General features: G+C 31.5%; 1 protein-coding gene and 1 long non-coding RNA gene across 3 annotated transcripts in view; one reads left to right on the forward strand and one right to left on the reverse strand.

Annotated features, from left to right (window-relative positions):
* Positions 1-15,741, forward strand: part of LOC122719154 — a 117,721-nt gene that overhangs the window by 50,546 nt on the left and 51,434 nt on the right. The window lies entirely within an intron of this gene.
* Positions 12,057-15,697, reverse strand: LOC122719156. 2 transcript variants are annotated; one of them, XR_006347521.1, is made up of 5 exons: positions 15,367-15,697; positions 14,452-14,675; positions 14,156-14,252; positions 13,129-13,999; positions 12,057-12,977 (listed from the first exon to the last, which is right to left on the reverse strand). It is a non-coding gene; the product is annotated as an uncharacterized LOC122719156 (long non-coding RNA). The 2 variants fall into 2 exon arrangements; XR_006347522.1 differs by lacking the exon at positions 15,367-15,697 and having other exon boundaries at positions 14,452-14,816.

Raw genomic sequence — 15,741 nt, forward strand, 5'->3', positions numbered from 1 at the left:
TAATATACTTTCCAAGGAAACTTTCTTTTTCTCGCGATTTATTCGCCGTCTATTGTTTAATTTATCGTTCTGCGCGTTGTTTCTTTTTTTTTTTTTTTTTTTTTTTTTTTTTTTACAGGCATCTTTTCTCCACAACACGATGCATATATTAATATATACACATAAACATTATTGCCATTGTTTCTTCCCGTTACGCGGGTTATAAAACGTTCGAACATTGAATATTAAGAAAGTTTTACAAACAGAGAAAATACTTAATTCGAAGAAGAATTAATATTTGGAATTAATATTTAATTTATATTCTATATTTTTTTTTTCATCACCATTTTTCTTTTTTTCTTTTTAATTTAAAAAAATTCAATGACGAAACGAGCAGAATTTTTTAGAAAAATTAGAACCAACCTGTGAAAAGTATATTAATAAGAAAGAAAGAAAGAAAATAAGAAAGATGAAAGTTTTACAAACAGGGAAAATACTTAATTCGAAGAAGAACTTGGAATTAATATTTAATTTATATTCTATATTTTTCTTTCATCACCATTTTTCTTTTTTTCTTTTTAATTTAAAAAAATTCAATGACGGAACGAGCAGAATTTTTTAGAAAAATTAGAACCAAACCGTGTGAAATGGATCCGTGTGAAAAGTATATTAATAAGAAAGAAAATAAAAATAAGAAAGATGAATCAAAAGGAATATTAAAATAATCCAATAATTCTTTTAAATTTTGCGAATTTAACGAAGAAAAAGAATTATTTCCATTCCAAACAAATTTATATCTCACGTCGCGCGCGAGGGTTATTTATTCGCGTATAGAATAAAGGGTTAAACCGCATAATAAATCTTCTTCAATAGTTTTTTAAAACGACGGCTGTTTACCTCGAGGACGAAGCGTCGGAGCAGAAATTTCCCTGCGAGAGCACATGGCAGCAGCGCGAATCGTGTGGCGTGACACGAAATGGGATCAATTAGGGACGCTTCTTCCCGCCAGATACAAAGGGTGGGGGGTAAGAGGGAGGTGCTTTCCTTTCTTCTTTTCTTTTATCCCCCTTGCGAATTTCGCCATTGCGCCAGAAGGGGGCCTCGCGCCTCTCACCGCCCACAATCCTGTCGACTGTCAGAACTGTCAGTGTTTCGTGTGTCGGTCGGCATGCTTGTTTTAATCACCAGCCTCCTCCTCTCCCCCTCTTCGCACTCTTCCCTTTTTTTTTTTTTTTTTTTCTTTCCTACTCGCATTTTTTTCACCTTCCCTCCCTCCTTCCCTTCCCGACGTGGGCCTTTTTGATGGAAGTAATTAGTATGTTCCGTGTGAAATTAGCATGGATCCTTTTATATTTAACGGGAATTAACGTCACGAGTTTATTATTATAAATGCAAAGAGAAATATTGGTAAATTTGATTCTACTAAATCAAATTTAATTCAATTTTTCAATTATATGTATATATATATATATATATTTAAAATGTTAATGTTAATTTTTAAAGTTTGGTATTTAGAAAAAAGCGATTAAAAAACATTTAAATTTAAATTTAAACGCCAACTTTCATCGACTCTCTACAATAATAATTCCCTAACATGCACGGAATACGAAACGGAAGTTAATCCGTTCTTTTCAACATCCTTGGCGTTCCCTTTTCAACGTCGTAATAATTAAATTGTAAAATATACAATTTGCAAACGCAAGGAATTTCCATATGCCTCTATACTATGTGTGGCCATAAAAGAATCGTAAAAAAATATATTTCTCTTTCTTAATTAAAAATTCGAAGTATCGTTAAGGTATTGTTTCAAAGAATGACGATTGGAGGGTCATTCAAAGTTAAACACGTTTTACATGTTGTGCCACTTGCGCAAATTTCCTTGTATTTCTTTCGTGTTTCAACGCGCCGTTTGACAATGTTATAAACTGGCTTCTTCGTTTAAACCGCATTCAACACGGATTTAAGCTGGTTTCCTCGAAAGGTGAGTTGGTGGGACACTTTCTATTTAGGCGATTCAAGTTTCAAAAAATTACGGAACGAATTCAATCCTTACTTTTTACCTTCCCTCTTAGATGCTCTTTACTCTTATATATATATATGTATATCTCGTCCCACGCATTTTTTAAAATAATCTCGGATAACGGATCTCGTTTCGATGATTTTATATCCACGATTTCTTTTTTTTTTTTCTTTCTTTCTTTTTTCTTCGGCTCAACACTTCTCGAATCTGGACGTTATCTCTCGATCGAAATAAATAATCGAAGCGAATCAAGGCAATCGTGAAACATTTCTTTTTTTTTTTCTTTCTTTTAATCCTCGTCGAATAATTATCACGTATGAATTGCTGATAATTATTTTAATTAAGTAAGCCAAAGGATGAATAATTCATTCGTTGCAAGGGATATATATAAAAATGGTGAAATGTTAACGCGTTATCGTTCTCACATTTCTCATGTGTGTGCATTTAACATTTTAAAAAAAACGAGAGATAAAGATATCGAGTTTTTGTTACTCCTATGAACGTTCTATTTTAATCTTTCCTTTTCAATCAATACGATGTAATAAATTTCCCCTCTCCAAAAATTATCGATAAAATTCTACGATAAATTTCGGAGATTAAAATCTCGCAAAATATAAACCGCCATGTCTCGAATATTTTTACTCGAATATAAAAATATAAATATAAAAGCGACGCAAATAAAATAAAATACTCTTCCCTTTTCCTTTTCCCCCAAAAAATTAATCGCATCTTCGAGTATACCCCCTCGCAATTAAATCGATCCTCCTTTCAAGAGAAGGGATTATTATCCGCGCCTGTAGTCGAACGAAAGGAAAGCTAATCCTTGGAACGGAAGAAGGGGAGAGTTAGCGGGTTCACTAACTCGAAACAATGGGACTCGAAGGTAAACACGACGTTTCCCTGTCCTGAATCTCTGTTTGGTCTTTGCTTCGCTTTTTTCTCCAGCTCCTCCTCCTCCTCGAGAAAATCTACATAATTACTGTGTGTGTGTGTGTGTGAGTGAGAACCGACCACCGCGGCGGTTAGCGCCACTCGAGGACCCTTTCTTCCTCCCTCTCCCCTCGAGAGATATCTCACAACCCTTTCCAAGGGTTTGCTTAGGCGGCCGATCTTTTGTTTCTTCTCTGTCTCCCGGAGGGATGCGCTCTTATCTTCCTAAGGAGAGGTGCTTCCCGAATTCATCGAAAGGATACACGAGTCGAGAGTGTGAAGGTGGAATTTTTTGGGGTATCGAAACGTGAGAACGATAAATAATCGAGGCGTGGAGAGAGAGATAGTTGGTGGAGAAGAGGTAGTTGGGTAATGAATAAGATTTGATTCCTCTTCCTCGAAGAATAATTTGATTCGAAGGTTTTTGTAAAGGCGATCTTTCAGATGTAAGGGAAAAATGGATTCCTTATCTTATGTTACAAATATTAACATTAATTTGGTCGTTCAACGCGCCTCCATCATCCGCACATTTTTAAACGCTATAAAATTTATAAAAAAAAATATATCATATGCATGTGTGCAGTTTTTAACTCACATTTATAAAGTGTTTTTAAATATATGTTTCTTATAAGTATTATTTATTATATGAGTAAAATTAAATCGATTGATTATTATTTACTTTGCAAACTTTCGAATAATGCTTCAGAGTGTTTGATATCTGGTGAAGAGTTCTCCTTTGTGCAATTATATCTGGTTTCGCTTCTTTTTTCCAAAATTTTGCATCTTTTTGTCGTGTTCTTCTTGCCTTTTCTTTATTACTGCTTCGAGTTCGTTTTTTCTTAATTCCTTGAACTCCTCGATCGAGTCGAAAAAAACATTAAAACGTGACAAGTTAAAATTAAGCCAAAAAATGATCTGGCTAAGAATACCAATTAAGGTAAAATTTATAGCAAAAAAATATAGTCGAAATAATTTTATCTAGGAGAGGGAATATTAATAATTATCTGATTCGTATTTTCGAAAATATTATATATATTCTCGTTTCGATCGACCAAGCAGAAATTTGGGATGATCGAAATGAACTGGACGACGAGCAGTTAGAAACTCTTTCACAAACTCTTTATTATACACAAACGAATCCTAGAGTTAGAGATTAGATATCGCGAATGTCAATCAACCGAAATCCAATTCCATCCGCTTCCTATCCCTCCCCCCCCCCCTTCCTCCCGCCCACGCATAAGAAAAATAACATTCTTCCTCGGGACGGCGGGGGTGGCCTTTCGAATAAATATTATTGAAACAGCGCCGCGGCCGCTGTGACGCTTCGCAGATCGCTCGAGTTTCTCTATATTTTCTTTTTTCTTCGCTCGTTTTACCACGAATCACGAAGGATTCGTAGGTGGCGATGACGCACGTCATCGATACGTAATAACAACAGTTTGGTGGTGACGTTCAAGTGCCGGCCGCATTATCTTAAGAGCGGCTGTCGGCTCGATCCGGCGATAATCTACGATCGAAACTGTGGAAACTTGTTGTTGGATTGATCGAGCTGGCCAGTCGACGGATAATCGAGGGGGGGAGAGGAAGGAGGATTCGAAAAAGGGGTTGGAAATAGGAGTCTTGTCGTTGATGTGGTGATCGATTCTTTGCGAAACGGTGAGTTTTGAAAGATGCCTTTTTTTTTTTGTTTTAAAAGTTTATGAAACGTGAATACGTAAAGTTTGTATGGAAGTAAAATTTGCTGTTGATATTATTTGGTATACAGGTGGTGTCGATGATAAAATTAGGAAGAATTTTCTTGGGATTATATTTCGTTTCGATTTGTTCTCCTGAGATTCGTAAGTTGTAGAATTCCTCGTGGATTATATTGGAAAATTTAAAACAAATTCTTTCTTCGTATTATTCGAAAGGAAAATTTCAAATTTCCATAATATTATTATATTTTATAATTCATTCTAATATCCTTAAAAAACTTAGAATTAAGTATAAAAATTACGATCTAAATCCTAAAGGTTATTATTTCCAACATTTTCAAAAAAAAAAAAAAAAGAAAGAACAATCAGAAAATTAAACTTCTCCAATTACACGATCTGCCTGTTAAATTTTAATAATCGCAAACTCGTCGTCTTGTTAAACGGTTCGCAAATGTTTCGCTCGATCTATACTCGTCAATGTCTCCACGTGGTAAATGCACGATTGAAGTAAATGAACGGATTAAAGCCACGAGGACGCGAGGAGAGCCGGTTCGGTTTATGGCGCGGAGTGTCAAGTGTGACAGGAACGTGTGACAGTGGTCGAAGAAACGATTCTTATTATTAGCCGGCATCCCCCTGTCTCGCTTATTGATTTACTTCGACTGTCACTGCCACGATAAGCCGTAATGCATTGCCACGCGGTGGGCTCGATACAAATATATCTCGTGACACGGTGACGGCCTCGTCTTGTTCCGTCTAATGGCAATTTGTATTTAACCCCTTCGTTGCTCGACAACTTTTCCTTCTCTTTTTCTTTTTTTTTTTTTTTTTTTTGCGAATAAAAAAAATTCGTATAATATCCCTTTCAATGAAATATATATACTTTTCGAAAATCCTCCGTTAATTTTTTCTTCTGCCAAATCAATCGATATAAATTGACGATATAAATAAATTAAATTTGTGATTTTACGCGCAATACGTTTGAAATTAATAATATTTTATTTGTAATTCAATGTAAGGATAGTTGTACGTAGTTCAAAGTGTGATATACGTCTTTAGAAACTTCTATTCACAATCGCGCGAATCAATCTTTGCGTTTCAATCATGCTTGGTGAGCAACGACTTGAACAATTTTTCTTTTCAAAAAAAAAAAAAAAAAAAAAAAAAAGTGCCTCTTAATGTCCTTTTGAAACTCACCTCTAATATAGAGATAATAGTGTATAAATAATGTAAAGATTACGTGGACGATTGTTTCACAATGACGTTTTCAAAAGCATCGGATCCATTAGATCCATTAATCAGTTGGAGATTTATTTAATAATAAATCGCGTGCCTTTAATCGATTGGATTTTTTTCTCCTTTAGATAACATTAGAAATGTTTCCTCGAGGGAACGTTTCAATCGAATCACTCGCTGTCAAATCGTATTAACCTATTCTTCATTTGCACGGCACGCGTTAAGTCTTGACATTTTATATAGGGGCGCCGTCATTTTATTATTATTAGGTGCGACAACGAGCGTTGCGATCGTTACTTAATTGTCACTCGATAATCGCGCGAGAATAAAATTAATTGTATGCCGTTGCATACAAAATTGGAGAATTGATTTCATCTGAACGTTCAAAGGCTAAAATAACAATGAGAATTCTTTTCTTTATTCGTTGTGACTTATATTCTATTTAGTGACTTACATTCTATTTTCATTGCTAGTTACTTTTCGTTAATCTGGTTACTTACGATTTTATCATCCGTCGATAAAAAATTTTATTCGCAAATTTCTCTATATTTTTTATTTTTCGACTTTACGCAAGCATATGCGAAAAAGAATGTATGAACCGTTATCTTCCCACGTTTTGATTCCAAATTAATCGTGTATGAGAGAATGAAAAGTAAATTAGATTTCGATAATTTAAAAAAGTATACGTATCATTTTCAGTCATTCGTCTCCGTGACGATATTGAATCTAAAATAAAGAAAAATCATCACGAGAAACATCTAAAGATAACTCTACGATGCTGATTTTTTCGATTATTTAAATTATTCGTCAAACTTCGAACAAAATTGAACGATTTGCAGATTTCACGCGATCACCATGTGTGTCTAATAGCTTCTAATAACGTCGAGAGGCCGATTTCATTTCGCTCGCGATCCAATCAGATATGCCAAGTGATTTAAAGAATATATATTTAAACATTTTAAAACGTGTTTTAAGACTAATCAATCGACAGTATATACAGTTAATTCCAAAAATATTTTAAAAATCTTCTGGCCGTTTAATACTTTGATCCTTGACACGTGATTTTTTTTTTTATTTCCCTCTTTAAAGATTCAGGTCATGATTCTAAAATGAAGCAATAAATATCCATAAATATTTATTGATATTTAAAAATTAAAAAAGAAAAAAAAATTTCTTTTCCTTTTATATTACTTCTACCGCGTTTATGCAAATTCCACCTTTTTTCGATGTAACTAAAAAAAAAAAACATGGAACTTGAAAAGACAGATTTGTCTCATCTTTTAACCCATCCAATGGACAATGAAAGATTTATTTTCAACGCAATTTATCTCTACGCGCTCGATATTTCCAACATATAAATTTCTATAAGATGAATAAAGAGAACGGATCAAGTTTTCCACGCGTATTCAATTTTAAATGTACTTTACTTCGAGAAATTATTTAACAATATACAAGCCGGTTTCAATAATGCATTTCAGCGTCTGACAACTATCCAATTCCAATCTAATTTCTCACACATACACCGATACATTTAAATACTTTTGAGAGACTATAACCTGTAACCTAATTAAGTTTCCATATTTTGATCCTGAAAAAAAAAAAAAATATTTCTATTACCGCGATCTCGATTAACGCTCGCAAAAGTGTCGCTTATTAGTCGATTTAAAACTAATTTCCCCCCCTCCTCTCTTAATATTTGTCGTCCGTGGAAAAATATGAGTTTTCCGGTTTTCACTTTGGATCGAATATTGACCAATATTCCATATAAGATAAGATAGAATCAGATGTTGTTCGAGAGTTATATTTTCGAGAGTTATATCAGCGTATCCAGAATCGATTTACCTTTATTATTTTATATTACGAATAAGTAGATACGATCTTCGAGACCACTCGATTTCGATATTTCTTTTTTTTTTCTTTTATTTATCTCTCTCTTTCTCGAATTGACAACATTCGAATATATCGCGTTTCCTATTAGATCGAAGGGAAAGTTGCGTGTCACTTTTTAAACCCCGGTCAAATAAAGAATTTTCAATTGATAGATTCGTTTTGTAATATCCCTCGTTTTATATATTTTAAGTTGAAGATTAGATCAAACGATTAGATGTAAAAAATATATCGCAACTCGAGCTTCAATTACAAAGATGGATTTGAAAGAGGAGAGGTTATAAATGCAACGATTCTGAAAGAGAAACATATATATAACATATATATGAAACATATAAGAAACATATATAAACAGATATATATATGTAGTTTGAAATTAATGTTACGAGTGAATGTAAGAACGAATGAATGATTTAACGAATGATCAGAATTATAATAATAACGTTGTTTAAATAATAAATTAGTTAGTATTATGCAGAAGAATTGTGAAAAAAAATTCACAAAATATTAATATACTTACGTGTGTAGTTATGTAAATATGTTTGCAATTTTGCGATACAAAATATCGAAAATATTAATGTTCTGTCGAGACGATTATTCTTCGATTATAAAATATTAAATACCAGTTTATCATGCAAAATTGAAATGACGAGTATGCTATTTCAAAATCGATATTACTTTCTCCCAAACCGAAACCAATAACATCGAAGTGTAAACATTGCTAATTTTAAGATGCTATTCGTATTTCGTAACGATATAGAAATAGATTCGCGTTGAAAATTTCTAGGATATGAATCACGTGTCGTTTGTTGATATCGACAGAATTAACTTTCGAACGATATTATTTTCAGCAGTGCTTTCAGATAAACTGTATTCCATCGAGTATTAAGTTCGCTTCTTTGCTCTCTGTTTACAGTATTGAAGGAATTTTAAAAATAAACCTATTGTCGTATTGTTAATATTAGAAGATACGTAATATTTTACGTATATCTTCGGCGAAATATTAATCGATATCTTAGATTTTCGATCAAATTTGAAAAATGGATCAAGAATTTTAGAATTATTTTTAACAATCACTTTTTTTATTATGGAATTAATTCCAGAATTCATTTTATTAAATTAATTCAACGTCATCTTATTTAACACAAAATTAAAAATAAATTCTTCGATACAAAATCATTCGTTAAATATTAATCAATCAATAATCCTCGTTAATTTCCATTATTATGTAAAAACTTTTTTGTAAAAATTTATTCAACTATTCTCCTAACTTGTTGTTGTAATATTAATATTATCATTAATTTACAATTAATATCAATTACAAATTGATATAATATCCGTTCTTCCTCGATCCAATTAAATTAACAATATATCAATTAATTTGATATCGATTCTATTCATTCAAAACGCATTAGTTCGACTTAATTATCACGTTGCTACATCACCCACCTAGTTAATAAAACCAATTTACGATTGTTTACATTGTAAATAAACTGCCAGACTGTCGATTTATGGCTGGCCAAACCGTGAATATCTTTCCATTTCTAAATATACATATTACTTGTAATACTTTTTAGCCAAGATGTGACGTGAATTCGCAGGATCCTGTCACGAATTAAAAAGAAGAAATCGAATGGCGAATGAATAAAGCGAATTTTTAAGTCAAAAGCTATTCTCATCTTCTTGTTCGATTTTTTTTCTTTTCCATCCAATAATCCAATAAGACGAATGAAAAGGCTTTAATTGTCTCATCTTGCCTTACGTTTCATTCCTTTTTAGAAAATTCGTGCAATTGAAACAATTTATAAATGCAAAATGGAGTACAAGTTGAAGGAAAGTTGGAAAGAATTTCGCGGGAATTTTGAAACAGTCGAAACTGTTTATCCGTTTTAAAAAATGTTAAAATTCTTTCAAGATGATATATTAATCATACAAGTAATATTTATATCATACCATCATACGATAAAAATTGTATCATGATTGATATATCCAATCAATAACATTTTAACTCGTAATTATTTTCGTAATAATTTTAACAAAGGCTCGAATGTCGAAAAAATGGAAGACACACAGGCAAATGATGATTTTCTTATTAGAAGGATCTCGTTTCGATTATTTATTATTATTCCATCAAACATTAACGTATATATTAGATGATTACATTGTAATTAAATTCCAATTTTAATTTTAATTTTACATCGTCTACATCGTCAACAGTAATTATTAAACGATCCTCGTTTTTCAAACTGGTTCCAAAGATAACCCTTCACTTGTCGTAATTGCGAGTGTGATAATAAATAATTCATTGCTAGATTTTATTATGTTCAACACAGTTCACCTTATATAAATTGTATTAGACGTAGCGAAATTAAGAGATAATCTATGAAAAATCATTAAATAACATCCAAGATAAGCAGAATATTATCGATATCTAGATCTACGTAGAACACTGATTGAAATTAACATTCTTCGATTGTGCTGCTTTTTAACCTTGATATTACTTGAATCGAATCAATATCGTATCTGTATTATTATCACTATATCTTATTTAGATAATAAAATCATTAATTACTTACTCAGACAAATCAATGCAGTATTAAAGAAAAAAAAAAGATATATAAAAGGTATAAAAGAGTTTTCAAATGTCTAGTTTTCTATTTCTATATGCATCCAATTAATCGATAACATTTGGAACACCATAGTTTTGGATTTCGTTGCATTTTTACAATTGTTTTTGTACATATCAAAAGTTATCTGCAGAGGATTTTTGATGCTGGATTGAATGTGTTAAACGAATAAAAGGCATTCATTCTGATTACTTTCAAAATAACAAGATAATGACACAATGTAACAACGTGTTCAATATTCATTATTATTATGTGTTATTTGCTTTTTGCTTTTTTTCACGATTGTAAGAAAAATGTATAATTTCGCATTAAGTTTTTAAAAAAACTTAAAATTTGTTGTACAATCGATTATATTTTATAATTTTTTGTTACTTGTACAACATTTAATTAAAACGACATTATGATTGCATCGAAATCATTAACATGAAAATATAACAATATTGTAACAATATTGTAATAAATTCCTAACCTAGCTGCATTAAAATTCTGTTGAAGTAATTTATGTAACTTATCTATTATGGAAATTAGATTTAGCGATTTCCATAATGATTTCTAACGTTGCTTTTGCTTTAAATCAGAATATTACAGGAGATCTTATATTTATGATGTTGCAAATAATCACGATATTTTTCTCGATTATTTTTTTTTTTTTCAGATAATTTCGATTTATCCTTTTATTTCAATCTACATAAATTAGTAATAAATTATATCCTTACCATACAGGATTAGAAATACTTGATTATTTCGAATTATCTCGTTTTACAGTACGTATCATCCCGGTAAAATGTTTCATCGATACTCTTTCACGATAATATTGAGGTTAGGTAATTAAGCTTTATAGGAACTCGTAGGTTTGTTCACAATAAGGTATACATCACGAGACGGTAAAAAATTAGACGTGGAAACAGACATTTAGGATACAATAAATTGTACGGTTAATAATCAACAGCAACGTTACAATCACGTATTCGAATCATTAAACGACCCACTCCACCTTCCTCGATCGTTTTCGAGTAGGCGATCATTCTTTCAACGATTTATCATTCTATTAATCATTCGATATTACGACATCAATTCGGCAATTCATTTCTTAACGCTGCTACTTTTCAATCAAGTCTTAATTGATTATTAACCGAGAATATTATAAAGACATTAGCGATTACGAATGAATCAAATGATGAATTAAATTACAGAGTAAGATGAATGCACAAATAAATCGGACCAACACGGAACATGAAAATATTATGCGAGCGATGCAGCTTGAATCAAGAAAAAGAAGATAAAAGGAATTTAATATTTATATAGTTTTGAATAGATTTTTAAATTAAACTATCATCATCTATCGATTTGTATTTTATATTTTATCGAATTACTTAGAATTTAGTTATCAGAAGATTTTAATTTTTGGCGTATTATAGAATAATTAAAAAAAAACTTTAAAAGCATATGTATTGTATAAATTTTCAAATCGAGGCATTAAATAAACTTTTAAATGCAGTATTATATTTCGAATAAAAGGACCTTAGAATTCCATATTCATAAATTAGATAACGTAAGATACAAAGTGTTAGTATATATATATTCGTAGAATTTGAAGAGTCGATTCTAGAGACCAAAATAAACACAAAATTTAATACGCAAAATTAGACTATATTTATATTTCAAAGTACACAAAAAGCTTATAAATACGCATAGACTCATTATAATATTTAAAATATAAATATTTTCGATAGAGATTTCACTCGATCTTTAATTGCTTGTAGATAAGCCTCGAATACTTACATACATCGACTCTTATATTCACATTGAATCAATCCTTCAACGATGCTTCATTTGTTATTATATTAACACTTGCGCAACATGGAGTTGCATTATTTCCTATCAGTTCCAATGATTTGAGAACAAGATCAAAAAAATAAAGATCCTTAAATAAAGAAGTAATTTTAAAAAATAGGCTCTTAACGCGTACACGATCTGTTATAATGTTAAAATATGAGAAGATCCTCCGTGTTACGATTTATCAAGTTGTAAAACGGCCAATGGATGTTAGCTGTCAGCTCGGCCAACCAACGATTTGTCATCCAGCCATGGGCTGCTGACTCCCGATACGCAACGCAGAGGGTTCCTGACTAACTAAGTTTCTTAGGATTCCGCGAAGACGGTTGGTGATGGCATTCTGTCACGGCTTTTACGTTACTGTCAGATCGATACAAGTGGCCGCGCAAAACTGAACGCGATAAAGGCGTGACAGTCAAAAAAAAGATGTCACTGCACTTTAGACGTCGTTTAAAGCGTGTGAATAATAGCTTTGAATGGATAACGTGATTTGAGGATATGCGACATCTTTAGGTTGCTCAGTTTCCTTGTCTCTAGAGTGGCAATTGAATGTGAATTGAACAAATGATTGATCTTGAACAGTTTTTTCTTGAAACAAACTGAGATTTGTAGTTAAATAAGTGATCTTATTTATGAATGGATTTATATTACTAAGAATTTGTAGAAAATTTGGAGTTAAGATTATTTAGTAGTATTTTGTTTTTTAAATATACTTGGATCCTATCCTGTCCACTTTAGATTTTGTCAGTCTTCTTGCTTTGAAAAATACTGAAAATATATAGAATTGGTTATTCATATTTCTGCTTCATTATCTAAAGATTGTTTTTTTTTAATTTTAGATATTAACATAATTTAAAAATAAAAAATTTGCAAAATAAAAATTCATCAAACTTCTTGATAAATTGGATAAATTACCTACTCTTTAGAAAAATTCGAGTTTCGAATTTCAAGTCTTTAAATTCGAATTTTTACGAATCTCTTCAAAAATCAAATTTCAACATTTTTCCATCATTCTTTTTTTTTTATTTAATCCATCATTATTTTCTCTGGAACTTCTGGAACTCGTTCTTTCACTCTTTCTCCATACAAGAATATCGTTTAAGTCAGTAGTTCAACAATGAGAAATTGGAAGCGGTAAACATATGAAAGCATATGGTCTAAGAGGCGCGTTTCCATGCATATTAAACAGAACCCGAAGAACTCGTAACTATTCCACGTACAAAGAGTAGCTTTTACGTGTTGGCTACCGGTAAACCACGTCCGTAATAGTCGTAATATTTATTTTTTCTTTCTTTCTTTTTGTTTTTTTTTTCCATTTCGCAAAGCTGACAATTCGCCTCGTGTCTTCGTGGATACGGATTCTTACAACTTTATACTCGTTGTGAATCTCGAGAAAGAGATGACATCTGGAAAACTATTCGAGTTGAACGTCCATCATTCGAACATCTTTCTTCTCGGTCAACGTTTTTTAAGGGGTAGACAAAGTTGGTGCATTATCCTTTCAATGTTACCATTGCCAAGTTCATACATTATCTTGGAGAATTTGCTTTCAAATTAAAAGCATCCTTAGAGCAACGTGATTTGAACTCGTTTCAGTGATAAGTATTGTAATACAATGGTTCTGTATGTTATCTCCAATTATTTTTTGTATTAGCAATTGATTCCAATTTGCGTGATTAAAGGTGAAGAAAATAAGTTTTTGGAATAATTCTTTTTCATCGAAATGTTTTTTTGAGCTGAATAAATTTTAAAGTCGTTCAAATACTTATGTCACTCGAGACATTCTATTCCTGAAATTGAAGAAATGATATGAAAGGATAAATACTTTAATCTTATTAAATGTAAAGATTCATTGAACTATAATAATTTTACATCATACAACTTTTAATTTATTTATATTAAAATATTTATATTAAAATATTATTCGAAAATTAAATTAATCTTACCTATCTCAAAACATGTAAACTTACAAATTTACATGTTATCACATAAAATTATATATTATCACATCCATTTTTATCTTTGTATCTTTCTGGTTTATCACTAAAAAAAATATAACGTTTTAATAAAAATTAAACAAAATTTCAGTATCGAAGCAAAAATTAAACAAATTTCAATAATATAAATTTCAATATAAAAATTCTTAAACGCCTTAATCCTCGATCCTCCACTTAACTTTGCTCGAGAATTCACGGCGTTCGAATATCGAAAACGACCTATCGAAAACTTGTTTCCCACTTACCAAACCAAACTGAACGAGAATAAGTAGCCGTTTAAATCCCTTTGGACGATGTTCGCGCCTTTTTTTCACGAGATTCGCAGGGAATTAAGGCGGTAAAGATATTGCGGAAAGATCGGCTTTCTTGGGTTTCAGGCTCGTTGGTATGCAGTCGGCTTAGTTTCTTGCAAATTCGCATTCTCTTTGCCGCTTGAAATGACGTTGGACAGCTTCCTCGTGTTTTCACCCTGTTTATGCATTATGCAAGCATGAAACCGAGATGTGAAGAAGAGAAGGGCAGAGAAACGAGATAATGAGAGGGCGGTCAATGATGCAGGTTTAATCGTCATTTGAAACACTTAAAGCCTTGTATCCACTGTTAAATTTCGATAAGAGATAATAGAGAATTGTGATGATTCTGATTCGTGAATTGGAATTTTTATAAAAAGTTAAAAAGTTATTAAGTTGTTTGTTATATGCAATCTTTAATTGGTATTGACACTATTATCTAAAAATGACATTATTATCTAAAAATAATTTTAGAATAGAAATAATTTTAAGAAAGAAAAAAAAATGTGAACCAAATTTAAAGTAGATTAAAGAAAATTATTATTTCAAAAGGATGATCATATATATTCATTTTGAAATATAAATAAATTTATAACGTACAATTAAAAATAAAACAAAAACTTGAAAAGATTCAAGAATTAGTAAAATTAATTTCATTAAATTTGGAAAATTAAATGTTGAATTTTATTATAGAAATCGTATAATCAAAATAATTTTATATATCGTTCAATGAGTGAATCGTTTAAAAACCATTCGTGAAGACCAGTGGATAAGCGGCTTAATGGTTGTTCCAAGCAGACGTCGTTGACCATCTTCACTGATACACGAGCTTCCCTCATTCTTTACCCTTTCGAACATCGTTTTACATACCATAAATCATCGTAACAATATTACTTGGGCATGTTAATTTGCTTCATATTTTTCACTATACCGGAAGCGATAAATCTGAACTGGTTTCTGGTGGACCCTTTTACATATTTTTTTCGAGGACTCCTTTTTTCACGGATAGGATAGAGTATTTTCGTCGTTTCGAGTTTTGATGGATTTGGGATCATTCGTTATTAAGAAGCTCTCAAGAATCATTCCTAATCGTTGATGATGGAAAGAGGGAACCAGAGTTTTACGAGATATTAGATTTATTGTTCTGCGTTGCTTTTATGGTTCTGTTGGCTCATCTTTATGACTCTCATTGCGGCTTTGATGTTGTTTTTTTATCTCTGTCGACAAGGTAATTCCATATTTGGT

The sequence above is a fragment of the Apis laboriosa genome, unplaced genomic scaffold (genome assembly GCF_014066325.1).
Source record: "Apis laboriosa isolate Shangri-la unplaced genomic scaffold, ASM1406632v1 scaffold70_cov154, whole genome shotgun sequence".
Classification (NCBI taxonomy): Eukaryota; Metazoa; Arthropoda; class Insecta; order Hymenoptera; family Apidae; genus Apis; species Apis laboriosa.